Below are 14,307 nucleotides of genomic sequence, written 5' to 3' on the forward strand. Positions count from 1 at the left end.
TGTGTTTTGATTTGAGTGAGGTATTGATGTTTTTTTTTACAGAACTTTCTAAACCGGTTATCGACCAATAACAGTAGGTGTGAGCAGAGCATCTTGACCAGTAACAGTAGGTGTGAGCAGAGCATCTTGACCAATAACAGTAGGTGTGAGCAGAGCATATTGACCAATAACAGTAGGTGTGAGCAGAGCATATTGACCAATAACAGTAGGTGTGAGCAGAGCATCTTGACCAATAACAGGTGTGAGCAGTGCATCTTGACCAATAACAGTAGGTGTGAGCAGTGCATCTTGACCAATAACGGTAGGTGTGAGCAGAGCATCTTGACCAATAACAGTAGGTGTGAGCAGAGCATCTTGACCAATAACAGTAGGTGTGAGCAGTGCATCTTGACCAATAACAGTAGGTGTGAGCAGAGCATCTTGACCAATAACAGTAGGTGTGAGCAGAGCATCTTGACCAATAACAGTAGGTGTGAGCAGAGCATCTTGACCAATAACAGTAGGTGTGAGCAGAGCATCTTGACCAATAACAGTAGGTGTGAGCAGAGCATCTTGACTAATAACAGTAGGTGTAGCAGAGCATCTTGACCAATAACAGTAGGTGTGAGCAGAGCATCTTGACCAATAACAGTAGGTGTGAGCAGAGCATATTGACCAATAACAGTAGGTGTAGCAGTGCATCTTGACCAATAACAGTAGGTGTGAGCAGAGCATCTTGACCAATAACAGTAGGTGTGAGCAGAGCATCTTGACCAATAACAGTAGGTGTGAGCAGAGCATCTTGACCAATAACAGTAGGTGTGAGCAGAGCATCTTGACCAATAACAGTAGGTGTGAGCAGAGCATATTGACCAATAACAGTAGGTGTGAGCAGAGCATATTGACCAATAACAGTAGGTGTGAGCAGAGCATCTTGACCAATAACAGTAGGTGTGAGCAGAGCATCTTGACCAATAACAGTAGGTGTGAGCAGAGCATCTTGACCAATAACAGTAGGTGTGAGCAGTGCATCTTGACCAATAACAGTAGGTGTGAGCAGAGCATCTTGACCAATAACAGTAGGTGTGAGCAGAGCATCTTGACCAATAACAGTAGGTGTGAGCAGAGCATCTTGACCAATAACAGTAGGTGTGAGCAGAGCATCTTGACCAATAACAGTAGGTGTAGCAGAGCATCTTGACCAATAACAGTAGGTGTGAGCAGAGCATCTTGACCAGTAACAGTAGGTGTGAGCAGTGCATCTTGACCAATAACAGTAGGTGTGAGCAGTGCATCTTGACCAATAACAGTAGGTGTCAGAGCATCTTGACCAATAACAGTAGGTGTGAGCAGAGCATCTTGACCAATAACAGTAGGTGTGAGCAGAGCATCTTGACCAATAACAGTAGGTGTGAGCAGAGCATCTTGACCAATAACAGTAGGTGTGAGCAGAGCATCTTGACCAATAACAGTAGGTGTGAGCAGAGCATCTTGACCAATAACAGTAGGTGTGAGCAGAGCATCTTGACCAATAACAGTAGGTGTGAGCAGAGCATCTTGACCAATAACAGTAGGTGTGAGCAGAGCATCTTGACCAATAACAGTAGGTGTGAGCAGAGCATCTTGACCAATAACAGTAGGTGTGAGCAGAGCATCTTGACCAATAACAGTAGGTGTGAGCAGAGCATCTTGACCAATAACAGTAGGTGTGAGCAGAGCATCTTGACCAATAACAGTAGGTGTGAGCAGAGCATCTTGACCAATAACAGTAGGTGTGAGCAGTGCATCTTGACCAATAACAGTAGGTGTGAGCAGAGCATCTTGACCAATAACAGTAGGTGTGAGCAGAGCATCTTGACCAATAACAATAGGTGTGAGCAGAGCATCTTGACCAATAACAGTAGATGTGAGCAGAGCATCTTGACCAATAAAGACTAATTGGTTTGTCAGATTTCCTTCCCTTCTTATTGTAGTTTCCATCAGACACGCCAGTTGGACTAACTGATCTCTCCTCTACGACGTGACAGAAAGGCTACTGTAGGCCAGCCAGATGTTTACATGCTCTCTCTCCCAGGTAGTTTCTTTACAACGCTAAGCTACTGTAGGCCAGCCAGATGTTTACATGCGCTCTCTCCAAGGTAGTTTCTTTACAACGCTAAGCTACTGTAGGCCAGCCAGATTTTTACATGCTCTCCCAGGCTGTTTCTTTACAACGCTAAGCTACTGTAGGCCAGCCAGATGTTTACATGCTCTCCAAGGTAGTTTCTTTACAACGCTAAGCTACTGTAGGCCAGCCAGATGTTTACATGCTCTCCCAGGTAGTTTCTTTACAACGCTAAGCTACTGTAGGCCAGCCAGATGTTTACATGCTCTCCCAGGTAGTTTCTTTACAACGCTAAGCTACTGTAGGCCAGCCAGATGTTTACATGCTCTCCCAGGTAGTTTCTTTACAACGCTAAGCTACTGTAGGCCAGCCAGATGTTTACATGCTCTCTCTCCCAGGTAGTTTCTTTACAACGCTAAGCTACTGTAGGCCAGCCAGATGTTTACATGCTCTCCCAGGTGGTTTCTTTACAACGCTAAGCTACTGTAGGCCAGCCAGATGTTTACATGCTCTCCCAGGTAGTTTCTTTACAACGCTAAACTACTGTAGGCCAGCCAGATGTTTACATGCTCTCCCAGGTAGTTTCTTTACAACGCTAAGCTACTGTAGGCCAGCCAGATGTTTACATGCTCTCCCAGGTAGTTTCTTTACAACGCTAAACTACTGTAGGCCAGCCAGATGTTTACATGCTCTCCCAGGTAGTTTCTTTACAACGCTAAACTACTGTAGGCCAGCCAGATGTTTACATGCTCTCCCAGGTAGTTTCTTTACAACGCTAAACTACTGTAGGCCAGCCAGATGTTTACATGCTCTCCCAGGTAGTTTCTTTACAACGCTAAGCTACTGTAGGCCAGCCAGATGTTTACATGCTCTCCCAGGTAGTTTCTTTACAACGCTAAACTACTGTAGGCCAGCCAGATGTTTACATGCTCTCCCAGGTAGTTTCTTTACAACGCTAAGCTACTGTAGGCCAGCCAGATGTTTACATGCTCTCTCTCCCAGGTAGTTTCTTTACAACGCTAAGCTACTGTAGGCCAGCCAGATGTTTACATGCTCTCCCAGGCTGTTTCTTTACAACGCTAAGCTACTGTAGGCCAGCCAGATGTTTACATGCTCTCCCAGGTAGTTTCTTTACAACGCTAAACTACTGTAGGCCAGCCAGATGTTTACATGCTCTCCCAGGTAGTTTCTTTACAACGCTAAGCTACTGTAGGCCAGCCAGATGTTTACATGCTCTCCCAGGTAGGTTCTGCTCCCTAAAACTAAATGAACTTGACTCCAGACTGTGTAAAAGTATGTCAAATGTGGCATTAGCCTTTTTTGTGTGTGTGTGTGTGTGTGTGTGTGTGTGTGTGTGTGTGTGTGTGTGTCTGTGTACACACACACTACCGTTCAAAAGTTTGTAAATGCTCTTGTTTTTGAAAGAGAACCCGCTCCTTTATTTTCTGGTTAGAGCCAGTTTGTGCTGTTCTGTGAAGGGAGTCGTACACAGCGTTGTAGGAGATCTTCAGTTTCTCTGCAATTTCTTGCATGGAATAGCCTTCATTTCTCAGAACAAGAATAGACTGACGAGTTTCAGAAGAAAGTTAATAGTTTCTGGTCATTTTGAGCCTGTAATCGAACCCACAAATGTTGATGCTCCAGATACTCAACTAGTCTAAAGAAGGCCAGCTTTATTGCTTCTTTAATCAGGATAACAGTTATCAGCGGTGCTAACATAGTTGCAAAAGGGATTTCTAATGATCAATTAGCCTTTTTAAAATGAAAAAACTAGGATTAGCTAACACAACGTGCCATTGGAACACAGGAGTGATGGTTGCTGATAATGGGCCTCTACACCTATGTAGATATTCCATTTAAAAAAATTAATTTACAACATTAACAATGTCTACACTGTATTTCTGATCAAGTTGATGTTATTTTAATGGAGAGAGAAAATTATTTTAAAAAACAAGGATGTTTCTAAGAGACTTTTGAATGGGTCTGTCTGTCATGAGAACTGGTCACCAAGCAACAAATCTATTGGTTGGGGATGTTAGATATAGATATACATACATATATATGTGGACACCCCTTCAAATGAGTGGGTTTGGCTATTACAGCCACATCCGTTGCTGCCAGGTGTATAAAATAGAGCACACAAGGCCTCCCGGGTGGCGCAGTGGTTAAGGGCGCTGTACTATCAGAGTCCCTGGGTTAGCGCCCAGGCTCTGTCGTAACCAGCCGCGACCGGGAGGTCCGTGGGGCGACGCACAATTGGCCTAGCGTCGTCCGGGTTCGGGAGGGATTGGCCGGTAGGGATATCCTTGTCTCATCGCGCACCAGCGACTCCTGTGGCGGGCCGGGCGCAGTGCTCTGTCGTAACCGGCCGCGACCGGGAGTTGCCAGGTGCACGGTGTTTCCTCCGACACATTGGTGCGGCTGGCTTCCGGGTTGGATGCTCGCTGTGTTAAGAAGCAGTGGGTTGTGTATCGGAGGACGCATGGCTTTCAACCTTCGTCTCTCCCGAGCCCGTACGGGAGTTGTAGCGATGAGACAAGATAGTAGCTACTACAACAATTGGATACCACGAAATTGGGGAGAAAAATGGGTAAAATTCAAAACAAAAAAAAAATATATATATTATATATATATATAAAATCGAGCATACAGCCATGCAATCTCCATAGACAAACATTGGCATTAGAATGGCCTTTAATGAACATCTCGGTGACTTTCAACGTGGCACCGTCATAGGATGCCACCTTTCCAACAAGTCAGTTCGTCAAATTTCTGCCCTGTTATTGTGAAGTAGAAAGGCCACACAAGCTCACAGAATGGGACCGCTGAGTGCAGAGGCGCGTAAACAGTGCAGAGGCGCGTAAACATCGTCTGGCGGCTGCTGAAGGGAGGACTGCTCACAGTAATGGAGTCAATGGAATGGGATCAACCACGCGGAAACCACGTCTTTTGATGTGTTTGGTGCCATTCTGTTTACTCCGTTCCAGACATTATTATGAGCCATCCTCCCCTCACCAGCCTCCACTGGTTGCAGCACTCACTACACAAACCTCCTCTGGAAGCAATGTCAGCAGGTGAACTGATCGTCGGGGAGCTTCATGAAATGGGTTTCCGTGGCCGAGCAGCCGCACACAAGCCTAAGATCAACATGCTCAATGCCAAGCATCAGCTGGTGTGGTGTAAAGCTCGCCACCATTGGACTCTGGAGCAGTGGAAACGCGTTCTCTAGAGGGATGAATCACGCTTCACCATCTGGCAGTCCAACCGATTAATCTGTTTTTTTTTTTGAGAACACTACATGTCTCATTGCATAGTGCCAACTGTAAAGTTTGGTGGAGGAGGAATAATGGTCTGGGGCTGTTTTTCATGGTTCATGCTAGAGCCCTTAGTTCCAGTGAAGGGAAATCTTCACGCTACAGCATACAGTGATTAGTCTAGAAAATGATGTACTTCCACAATTATGGCAACAGTTTGGGGAAGGTCCTCTCCTGTCTCCGCATGACCATTCTACGGTGCACAAAACGAGGTCTGTGCAGTAATAGTTTGTCGATTTGTTGTGAAAGAACTTGACTGGCCTGCACAGAGCCCTGACCTCAACCCGATCGAACACCTCTGGGATGAATTGGAACGCCAAACGTCAGTGCCAAGGGGGGGACCAACTACATATTAATGCCCACGATTTTGGAATCAGATGTTCGACGAGCAGGTGTCCACATACTTTTGGTCATGTAGTGTAGCCTGATGGTTAGGGATGATAAGTTAGAGAACAAGAGACAAGTGTACGTTGTTAAAATAATTATTTATTTAACTGTAAAGTCTGCCAGACCTATTTCCAAGTGTGTGTTCACCCCGGGACTCCATCGTAGCCTTGGTACCCAGCTGTTCATCTCTCTCTCTCTACCTCTTTCTCTCTCTCTCTCTCTCTACCTTTCTCCTCTCTCTCCTTCACTCTTCTCTCACCCTCTTTCCCGGTTCCTCCCCCTTTTCCTCTCTCTACCTCTTTCTCCTCTCTCTCTACCTCTTTCTCCCCTCTTCCTTCTCTTCCATTTAGAGTGTCCTGCTGAGTTTGCGGTGCATTCGATCACTGGCCTCCATCTGAGCTTTGGTATCCAGCAGTTCTTCTAGCTGCCTTCTCATCCGGGCCATATCCAGCTGGGTGGCTTGACACTGTTAAATCAATCAATCAATCAATCAATAAACTAAACAATCAATCATCTATCAGTCAATCTTTCTACAATATATAAATATCTATCCATCCACAAATCAACACCTCACCTGTTCTCTCAAGCACGCCGACTCCTCCCGCAGTGCGGCGGCGGCCACAGCTAACTGCTCACTACGCTCCCGACACTGGGACTGCATCTTAACTGCGTCGGTTAAGAGGGACTCGACGCTCACTGCTACGGAGTCACACTGGTCCTTAGACATGGTGGTGATGGTGAGGAGTGGTCTATATAGGTGGAGAGAGAGGAGGAGAGGCATTTAGAGACTGGTCCTTAGACATGGTCTGAAGAGAGGAGGAATTTAGAGACTGGTCCTTAGACATGGTCTGAAGAGAGACAGAGGAGGCATTTAGAGACTGGTCCTTAGACATGGTCTGAAGAGAGAAGGAGGAGAGGCATTTAGAGACTGGTCCTTAGACATGGTCTGAAGAGAGGAGGAGGACATTTAGAGACTGGTCCTTAGACATGGTCTGAAGAGAGACAGAGGAGGAGCATTTAGAGACTGGTCCTTAGACATGGTCTGAAGAGAGAAGGAGGAGGCATTTAGAGACTGGTCCTTAGACATGGTCTGAAGAGAGACGGAGGGATGTGGAGAGAGAAGGAGGAGGCATTTAGAGACTGGGCCTTAGACATGGTCTGAAGAGAGAAGGAGGAGGCATTTAGAGACTGGTCCTTAGACATGGTCTGAAGAGAGAAGGAGGAGAGGCATTTAGAGACTGGTCCTTAGACATGGTCTGAAGAGAGACGGAGGGATGTAGAGAGAGGAGGAGGCATTTAGAGACTGGTCCTTAGACATGGTCTGAAGAGAGACGGAGGGATGTGGAGAGAGAGAAGGAGGAGGCATTTAGAGACTGGTCCTTAGACATGGTCTGAAGAGAGACGGAGGGATGTGGAGAGAGAGAAGGAGGAGGCATTTAGAGACTGGTCCTTAGACATGGTCTGAAGAGAGACGGAGGGATGTGGAGAGAGAGAAGGAGGAGGCATTTAGAGACTGGGCCTTAGACATGGTCTGAAGAGAGACTAAGGGATGTGGAGAGAGAGAGAAGGAGGAGAGGCATTTAGAGACTGGTCTTTGACTTGGTGATGGTGGTGGTGGATGGTCTATACAGGTGGAGAGAGAGAGAAAGTCCCCAAATAGGACAAAAGAAAGTACAGCAGTGGCAGCTCGACATGTCCGTCTGTGTAACTCCTCTCTCTAAACACGACACACACAGTGAAAACAAGATTCACAAAACACTTCTTATGCAAAAAAATTAAGAAAGTTCCTATTTTAAGAAGCATGTGCAATTCCTCAACATCTTAAGATAGAATTTTCTTAAACTCTCACATATATTCTTAGAAACTTCTTATCTATGTACTTAAGAATATTGCTGCTCGCTATGTAAAGTGGGGCAAAAAAGTATTTAGTCAGCCACCAATTGTGCAAGTTCTCCCACTTAAAAAGATGAGAGAGGCCTGTAATTTTCATGATAGGTACACTTCAACTGTGACAGACAAAATGAGAAAAAATCACATTGTAGGATTATTAATGAATTTATTTGCAAATTATGGTGGAAAATAAGTATTTGGTCAATAACAAAAGTTTATCTCAATACTTTGTTATATACCCTTTGTTGGCAATGACAGAGGTCAAACGTTTTCTGTAAGTCTTCACAAGGTTTTCACTCACTGTTGCTGGTATTTTGGCCCATTCCTCCATGCAGATCTCCTCTAGAGCAGTGATGTTTTGGGGCTGTTGCTTTCAACTCCCTCCAAAGATTTTCTATGGGATCGAGATCTGGAGACTGGCTAGGCCACTCCAGGACCTTGAAATGCTTCTTACGAAGCCACTCTTCTATTGCCCGGGTGGTGTGTTTGGGATCATTGTCATGCTGAAAGACCCAGCCACGTTTCATCTTCAATGCCCTTGCTGATGGTAGGCTTTGTTACTTTGGTCCCAGCTCTCTGCAGGTCATTCACTAGGTCCCCCCGTGTGGTTCTGGGATTTTTGCTCACCATTCTTGTGATCATTTTGACCCCACAGGGTGAGATCTTGTGTGGAGCCCCAGTTCGAGGGAGATTATCAGTGGTCTTGTATGTCTTCCATTTCCTAATAATTGCTCCCACAGTTGATTTCTTCAAACCAAGCTGCTTACCTATTGCAGATTCAGTCTTCCCAGCCTGGTGCAGGTCTACAATTTTGTTTCTGGTGTCCTTTGACAGCTCTTTGGTCTTGGCCATAGTGGAGTTTGGAGTGTGACTGTTTGAGGTTGTGGACAGGTGTCTTTTATACTGATAACAAGTTCAAACAGGTGCCATTAATACAGGTAATGAGTGGAGGACAGAGGAGCCTCTTAAAGAAGAGGTTACAGGTCTGTGAGAGCCAGAAATCTTGCTTGTTTGTAGGTGACCAAATACTTATTTTCCACCATAATTTGCAAATAAATTCATTAAAAATCCTACAATGTGATTTTTTTTTTCATTTTGTCTGTCATAGTTGAAGTGTACCTATGATGAAAATTACAGGCCTCTCTCATCTTTTTAAGTGGGAGAACTTGCACAAGTGGCTGACTAAATACTTTTTTGCCCCACTGTAGCTAGCAATGGCAATCACGTTAGCATATTTATTACTGTTCTAAAACATGTTATTGGGTGTAAAACAATCAATACTGAAACTTTCAGATTAAGTTTGTGTGAATTAAATCCGATTTAAATGTCTTTCATTTATTATTTTTCCCAACGGAAATCAAACAGCTTCATTTTCAAGAATCACATTTCTTCTTACTTTATAATTGTTTATGTTTCTACTTAAGCAAAAAGTTAAAGAACATTTCCAAAAACTTTATGAAGGATATCAACTTAGCTTAACTTTCTTCATAGATCTATAGTTAAATTGGGGGAATCTATAGTTAAATTGGGGGGTCTATAGTTAAATTGGGGGGTCTATAGTTAAATTGGGGGTCTATAGTTAAATTGGGGGGTCTATAGTTAAATTGGGGGTCTATAGTTAAATGGGGGGTCTATAGTTAAATTGGGGGGGAATCTATAGTTAAATTGGCAGCTAAGACATGTTGTTCTTAAGAAGGTTTTGTGAATCTGGTCCTGGACTCCATACGACCAGAGCTTAGCCTGGAATCTGAAGCTTACAGGGGCTTGTCTCTCACCAGCAAGCCCCTGGCATTACAACTAGGTGCAGGCCTGACCGGCCCCATAGTGTGTGGGTGTGTGTCCCACATTTAGAGAGCTTTAAACACAAACACATATGTGAGCTGAGGGATGACACCTATCTAGGGCTCACAGCATGGAATCGGCAGTGTGTGTGTGTGAGTATGGTGACGCAGACAGAGACAACCAGGTCACACCTTATAACCTGTGTACAAACAGATCACCGTCTGGACTAACCCTAGCAGAGTGTTTTATAGAGCTGGGACATCTTCTAGAATGTAGAATAGTGTTCCAATTCTAAATGTTCAGTCACATGACATTATTTGTGAATAGTGGCGTTACCATGGCTGCCATAGAATGGTGTAGGGTCATGTAAATGACTCATAATGCAGAAACCTCATTGGTCCAACTCTCCGTCAGTAGCAAGGTGAACATAGATGCTGTAGTTGGGGGAGAGCATCAATCAAACACGGAATATTAAATACCTCAGATAGACCTGACTGAATGATCCATGAGGCTAGAAGTGGCCTGAAAGAGGCTTACTCCTGGCTTATCGAGCTGAACCCTTCATCCCCCTCTCTCTCTCTCTCTCTGTCTCTCTCTCTGTCTCTCTCTGTCTCTCTCTGTCTCTCTCTCTCTCTCTCTCTCTGTCTCTGTCTCTCTCTGTCTCTGTCTCTCTCTCTCTCTCTCTCTCTCTCTCTCTCTCTCTCTCTCTCTCTCTCTCTGTCTCTCTCTCTCTCTCTCTCTGTCTCTCTCTCTGTCTCTCTCTCTGTCTCTCTCTCTGTCTCTCTCTGTCTCTCTCTCTGTCTCTGTCTCTCTCTGTCTCTCTCTCTGTCTCTCTCTCTCTCTCTCTCTCTGTCTCTGTCTCTCTCTCTCTCTGTCTCTGTCTCTCTCTGTCTCTCTCTCTCTCTCTCTCTCTCTCTCTCTCTCTCTCTCTCTCTCTGTCTCTCTCTCTGTCTCTCTCTCTGTCTCTCTCTCTCTGTCTCTCTATCTGTCTCTCTCTGTCTCTGTCTCTCTCTGTCTCCCTTTTTTTGTGTAGCTTTGACACACATAAGTCAAATGTACAACAACAACAAAAGACATCTAAAATAAAGGTAATTTTAAAAGTCAAGTCAATAGCAGGATTCACACTAGCTCTTTTGTATTCATTGATTAGTTCCGTTGTCATAGCAGTTAACAAGACTTGTCTGCAATATTTAATGACATTAAAGCTTACCAAATATGACAGGTGCCTGTTCAATATGGGGGACGTTGTTCAGGTAGATCCTCAGCTCGTTTTATTCTCCTGTTTTCTGGACGTTTGACTCAATACCGTCTCGCTCTCTCTCTCTCCTTCAAAGATCTGTCTCTCTTCCTTCTCTACCCGTCTTCCTCTCCCTTGGAACATGCCCGATACTCCACTGCACGTTAATCCCACGAGATGAGGGGAGAGAGAGAGAGGGGGGGAGAAGAGAGAGAGAGAGAGAGAGGTAAGCTCCTCTACAATCCATTTAAATCTCTAGGAGACACGATATAAGTAAACGAACAGGTCCAATCCAGGTTATTAGGTTTACAGCAAATCAGGCCCCCTGCTGTTGCTTCCTTTTACAGCTAGAGGGCGCCAGTCACAGCACACAACAATAAGTATTAAAAAGATATTTAGACGTTAGGATACTCTCGCGCTTCCTCAGTGGAAAGATGCTATCGAGGAGGCGAGGACAATCTTCTGTTCTCCTATTAGCCAATTGACACTCCTCAACCACTCGACGACCCATCGACGAAGAAGTCACACTTGACTGACACATTGACTTCCATAGAGACCGTGTCCAAATAGAACACAATAGTATAGCAACATCAGAGAGCGAGAGAGAAGGGGAGAACTAGAAAAAGAGAGGTGGGAGAGAGAGAAGGGGGTAGAGAGAGACACACAGAGAGAGAGACAGAGAAAAGGACAGACTAGGGTCCTCCAGCCACATTATATTTCACACGGGCACAAATTACCTGAGGGCCCAGCAGGAAAGGGTATCCACAGCACTCAAGGTAGCGATTTGAAAAAGCTTCTCAAATCACATTTTATTTGTCACATACACATGGTTAGCAGATGTTAATGTGAGTGTAGCGAAATGCTTGTGCTTCTAGTTCCGACAGTGCAGTAATAACCAACGAGTGATCTAACCTCAGGACTACCTGGCGTGATGACTCCTTGCTGTCCCCAGTCCACCTGGCCGTGCTGCTGCTCCAGTTTCAACTGGCCTGGGCCCTAGGACCATGTCCCAGGACTACCTGGCGTGATGACTCCTTGCTGTCCCCAGTCCACCTGGCCGTGCTGCTGCTCCAGTTTCAACTGGCCTGGGCCCTAGGACCATGCCTCAGGACTACCTGGCGTGATGACTCCTTGCTGTCCCCAGTCCACCTGGCCGTGCTGCTGCTCCAGTTTCAACTGGCCTGGGCCCTAGGACCATGTCCCAGGACTACCTGGCGTGATGACTCCTTGCTGTCCCCAGTCCACCTGGCCGTGCTGCTGCTCCAGTTTCAACTGGCCTGGGCCCTAGGACCATGTCCCAGGACTACCTGGCGTGATGACTCCTTGCTGTCCCCAGTCCACCTGGCCGTGCTGCTGCTCCAGTTTCAACTGGCCTGGGCCCTAGGACCATGTCCCAGGACTACCTGGCGTGATGACTCCTTGCTGTCCCCAGTCCACCTGGCCGTGCTGCTGCTCCAGTTTCAACTGGCCTGGGCCCTAGGACCATGTCCCAGGACTACCTGGCGTGATGACTCCTTGCTGTCCCCAGTCCACCTGGCCGTGCTGCTGCTCCAGTTTCACTGGCCTGGGCCCACCATGTCCCAGGACTACCTGGCGTGATGACTCCTGCTGTCCCCAGTCCAGCTGCTGCTCCAGTTTCAACTGGCCTGGGCCCTAGGACCATGTCCCAGGACTACCTGGCGTGATGACTCCTTGCTGTCCCCAGTCCACCTGGCCGTGCTGCTGCTCCAGTTTCAACTGGCCTGGGCCCTAGGACCATGTCCCAGGACTACCTGGCGTGATGACTCTGCTGTCCCCAGTCCACCTGGCCGTGCTGCTGCTCCAGTTTCAACTGGCCTGGGCCCTAGGACCATGCCCAGGACTACCTGGCGTGATGACTCCTTGCTGTCCCCAGTCCACCTGGCCGTGCTGCTGCTCCAGTTTCAACTGGCCTGGGCCCTAGGACCATGTCCCAGGACTACCTGGCGTGATGACTCCTTGCTGTCCCCAGTCCACCTGGCCGTGCTGCTGCTCCAGTTTCAACTGGCCTGGGCCCATGTCCCAGGACCATGACTCCTTGCTGGACTACCTGGGCCCGTGATGAGGACCTGGCCGTGCTGCTGCTCCCATGCCATGTCAGGACTACCTGGCGTGATGACTCCTTGCTGTCCCCAGTCCACCTGGCCGTGCTGCTGCTCCAGTTTCAACTGGCCTGGGCCCTAGGACCATGTCCCAGGACTACCTGGCGTGATGACTCCTTGCTGTCCCCAGTCCACCTGGCCGTGCTGCTGCTCCAGTTTCAACTGGCCTGGGCCCTAGGACCATGTCCCAGGACTACCTGGCATGATGACTACCCTGGCTTACAAGCGCCTGTCCCCAGTCCACCTGATGCCGCTGTCCCCAGTCCTGCTGCTGCTCCAGTTTCAACTGTTCTGCCTTACTATTATTCAACCATGCTGGTCATTTATGAACATTTGAACATCTTGGCCATGATCTGTTATAATCTCCACCCGGCACAGCCAGAAGAGGACTGGCCACCCCACATATGCTCTCTCTAATTCTCTCTTTCTTTCTCTCTCTCTCGGAGGACCTGAGCCCCAGGACGAAAAAAAAAAAAGCTTTGTGTTCCATCGTGTCCAGTGTTGTTTTTGTGTGGTTTAGGCCCCGACCGTCACAGTAGATGTGAGCAGGGCATTTTGAGCATCTGATTACATACCTCTTAGGTCCCAGGATGGGGCTTGGGTAGGTGTAATAGTGGGGGTTGGGCCTGTTGCTCTGCTCACAGCCTGGGCATATGTCCTGCTGTCAGGTTGAGGTCCTTGCCGCTGGGGCGGGGTGGGCATGGGGTGGGCAGAAGGGGCATATGTCTGATATGGGAGGACCTATATAGGGTGTGGGATGCTTGGGGTGGTCTCAGCTGGTTGGGGTGTGGCTGGTGATGCGGTGGTCTGGGTGTAGATCCTCTTGGCGTGGGTTCTCTCAGTGCAGGTCCTTCAGGTCTGGCAGGGTGTCTCTGGTCTGGGAGGGTGTCTCTGGTCTGGGAGGGTGTCTCTGGTCTGGGCGGGTGTCTCTCTGGTCTGGGCGGGTGTCTCTCTGGTCTGGGAGGGTGTCTCTCTGGTCTGGGAGGGTGTCTCTCTGGTCTGGGAGGGTGTCTCTCTGGTCTGGGAGGGTGTCTCTCTGGTCTGGCAGGGTGTCTCTCTGGTCTGGCAGGGTGTCTCTCTGGTCTGGCAGGGTGTCTCTCTGGTCTGGGCGGGTGTCTCTCTGGTCTGGGCGGGTGTCTCTCTGGTCTGGGAGGGTGTCTCTCTGGTCTGGGAGGGTGTCTCTGGTCTGGTCTGGGAGGGTGTCTCTGGTCTGGCAGGGTGTCTCTCTGGGGCAGGGTGTCTCTGGTCTGGCAGGGTGTCTGGGGAGGGTGTCTCTCTGGTCTGGCAGGGTGTCTCTCTGGTCTGGGAGGGTGTCTCTCTGGTCTGGGAGGGTGTCTCTCTGGTCTGGGAGGGTGTCTCTCTGGTCTGGGAGGGTGTCTCTCTGGTCTGGGAGGGTGTCTCTCTGGTCTGGGAGGGTCTGGTCTGGGAGGGTGTCTCTCTGTTGGTCTGGTCTGGGAGGGTGTCTCTCTGGTCTGGACGGGTGTCTCTCTGGTC

General features: G+C 47.8%; 3 long non-coding RNA genes across 3 annotated transcripts; 1 reads left to right on the top strand and 2 right to left on the bottom strand.

Moving 5' to 3' along the window:
* Positions 1–2,464: 2,464 nt before the first annotated feature.
* LOC127915593 (uncharacterized) lies at positions 2,465–3,295 on the top strand. Its single transcript, XR_008091392.1, has 3 exons — positions 2,465–2,661; positions 2,722–3,021; positions 3,206–3,295. It is a non-coding gene; the product is annotated as an uncharacterized LOC127915593 (long non-coding RNA).
* A 2,547-nt stretch (positions 3,296–5,842) lies between these two features.
* On the bottom strand, positions 5,843–10,869 carry LOC127916275 (uncharacterized). Its single transcript, XR_008094215.1, has 3 exons — positions 10,667–10,869; positions 6,359–6,533; positions 5,843–6,250 (listed from the first exon to the last, which is right to left on the bottom strand). It is a non-coding gene; the product is annotated as an uncharacterized LOC127916275 (long non-coding RNA).
* A 1,459-nt stretch (positions 10,870–12,328) lies between these two features.
* Positions 12,329–13,011, bottom strand: LOC127916276 (uncharacterized). The gene is made up of 3 exons (XR_008094216.1): positions 12,819–13,011; positions 12,559–12,654; positions 12,329–12,465 (listed from the first exon to the last, which is right to left on the bottom strand). It is a non-coding gene; the product is annotated as an uncharacterized LOC127916276 (long non-coding RNA).
* Between the last annotated feature and the right edge of the window lie 1,296 nt (positions 13,012–14,307).

This window comes from Oncorhynchus keta, chromosome 35 (assembly GCF_023373465.1).
Source record: "Oncorhynchus keta strain PuntledgeMale-10-30-2019 chromosome 35, Oket_V2, whole genome shotgun sequence".
NCBI classification, from domain to species: domain Eukaryota; kingdom Metazoa; phylum Chordata; class Actinopteri; order Salmoniformes; family Salmonidae; genus Oncorhynchus; species Oncorhynchus keta.